Genomic DNA, 1890 nt, shown 5'->3' with positions numbered 1-1890 from the left:
TTGTGTATACCTTTTCACACGCCCCTCACTAAATGTGAATTCTGTAGAAGGTACACATCTGAAATCTCTTCTTACAAGAGTCACGGATTTACTTACTAAAAGCTGGCTGGAATCAACACAGGTGACTTTGCAGTTTTAGGATTACCTGCGTCCATGGCTTGCCGGGCTGCAGTTCCTACTTTCCACCTCTGTAAGATGCAGGTGGAGAAGCAAGGGTGAGACCTCTCTATTAGCTATTCAGCTAGGACTTTGAGGTACCTACCTTGTGCAGCATGTGGTAGCAGAAGCACGGATCACAGCAGGAACAGAGTACTTGGTCTCGGCCCTTAGATGACCCAGAGTGGACATTACATACTCAGCCAACAACCAGAAAAGAGAGTCCCTTTATTAAAAAAAAGAAAAAAAAAAGACATTCAGCCAGCACCTTGGGTTCACCCAGGCCTGCTCTGACCTTCTGTTCCCCCTCTAACACAGGCCAAGGAGATAGCTCTGGGCAAAACTGTGTTCCCACTCGCCTCCCACCCACCTCAGTCAGGTCTTGCTGAACCCAGAGCACCAGGAATGCTGACCATCCTTCCAGTTTGGGGCCCCAAGGCTATAAGCTCATCCCAGCGGGCCAGCTCTCTGGGGTCCTTCCGGCACACTCCCGAGGGTAGTGACGGGGATGCAGCTGGAATCTGAGTTGCACAGTCTGCTCATTTCACCTTCACTCGTTACGAAAAAGGTCTTTACCCATGAAACATTCACCCCACTTTTGGTCCTTTAAAAAAAAAAATTTTCTTAGGAACTTTTACACCAAAGTGTCTTCCGGAAAGCAAACGTTCACCAATAAGATTTATTTCAGTACAATTTCATTTTATGTACATACAAGTGTACTTAAAGAGGGCCATGTATAAAATGAGATGCCTCGTTTGCCATTTCTTTGAAGTCTGAGGCACCTGAGGGTGAGCATACCTGAGGTTTGTGATTGTTGCTTTCATGGAGTACTGTCTTCCGCCTTTATCTCCAGACCCAAGGATGGGGAACAAAGGTGAAACAGGTCTGCACACTGCAAAATGTCTTCAGAAATCTGCAAACCCAGCTTCTTACAGGAGTTAAAGGTTAAGGACCAGGACAATGAAAGGGCGTGTGGGGGAAGGAATAGCAAGTAACCAAAACAAGGTGTCTGCGACCAGCCCACCTTCTCTGTCACGAGTGTGCACCTGGGGCTGGTCTCTGTGTTTGGGGAGCCCTTGTGCTTCACAGAAGCAGTGCTGAGCCAGGGTGGAGGAGCTGGCCACAGACACCACCTGCCAAGTCCCTGTGGGACCCACTCTCAGTCCTGAGCTAAGGTTAAACCATAATTACATTTATTTACTTATTTACTGGGACAGGCAACGTGCTCAGTACTTGGAGTGACTATATTCCCCCCCATTTTATTGTTTTAAACCACTTTATGAAGGTATCATTGACATACAGAAATCTGTACATGATTAATACATGCAACTTTGTGAGTATGGAGACAGATTACACCCATGAAACCATCACCACAATTTACACCGTAAACATATGTGTCACTCCAAAGGTGTCCTCCCGACCGATTCATTCCTTTATTTATTATTATTGCTATTATCATCATTCTTTGTGTGTATGGTAAGAACGCTTAAGATAGGAGCCATCTTCAGTAAATTTTAAGCACACAATACAGTATTGTTAACTACAGGCACCATATTATACAGCAGAACTCCAGAACTTGTTTTCCTATGGCATAACTGAAACTTTGTGCCCTTGCACTAGCACCTCCCAATTTCTCAGGGACTCAGAAGGGGTGACCTGTTGCCTCGGGCCTTGACAGCTGGGAGGAAGCAGAGCCTTGGCGTCTTCCTGCTCTGTCCAGACCTATGCGTGGTC

The 1890-nt window shown here is 46.2% G+C and overlaps 1 long non-coding RNA gene across 1 annotated transcript; it reads right to left on the bottom strand.

Annotated features, from left to right (window-relative positions):
* Positions 1 to 289: 289 nt before the first annotated feature.
* Positions 290 to 1501, bottom strand: LOC309653590. Its single transcript, XR_014259259.1, has 3 exons — positions 955 to 1501; positions 527 to 760; positions 290 to 382 (listed from the first exon to the last, which is right to left on the bottom strand). It is a non-coding gene; the product is annotated as an uncharacterized lncRNA (long non-coding RNA).
* Between the last annotated feature and the right edge of the window lie 389 nt (positions 1502 to 1890).

Source organism: Balaenoptera physalus (genome assembly GCF_965194825.1).
Source record: "Balaenoptera physalus genome assembly, contig: HAP1_SCAFFOLD_628, whole genome shotgun sequence".
Taxonomy (NCBI): domain Eukaryota; kingdom Metazoa; phylum Chordata; class Mammalia; order Artiodactyla; family Balaenopteridae; genus Balaenoptera; species Balaenoptera physalus.
Note: the sequence above shows the minus strand (reverse complement) of the source record. Positions and strands in the feature narration are given on the sequence as shown.